The sequence below is a fragment of the Penaeus monodon genome, chromosome 19 (genome assembly GCF_015228065.2).
Source record: "Penaeus monodon isolate SGIC_2016 chromosome 19, NSTDA_Pmon_1, whole genome shotgun sequence".
NCBI lineage: Eukaryota > Metazoa > Arthropoda > Malacostraca > Decapoda > Penaeidae > Penaeus > Penaeus monodon.
In genome coordinates, this window is record NC_051404.1 from 31,532,644 (window position 1) to 31,532,899 (window position 256).

Genomic DNA, 256 nt, shown 5'->3' on the forward strand with positions numbered 1-256 from the left:
TTCACTCTATCTTTTCCCGTCTTTATATGGGGTCTACGTTTTTGATGAGTTGCCTCCAGGCCCTCCTGTCTCCCGCCTCGCCAGTCCCTTCTCGCTCAGATCGTCTCTCACACTATTCATACATCCTCTGCTCGGTCTTCCCTTCCCTCTCGTACCTTCCACTTCCATATTCATCACTCCTCTATCCACATACTCTTCCTCACTCCTCCTCACATGTACGTACTATTGTAATCTCTTCTCTTGTATATATATGTTT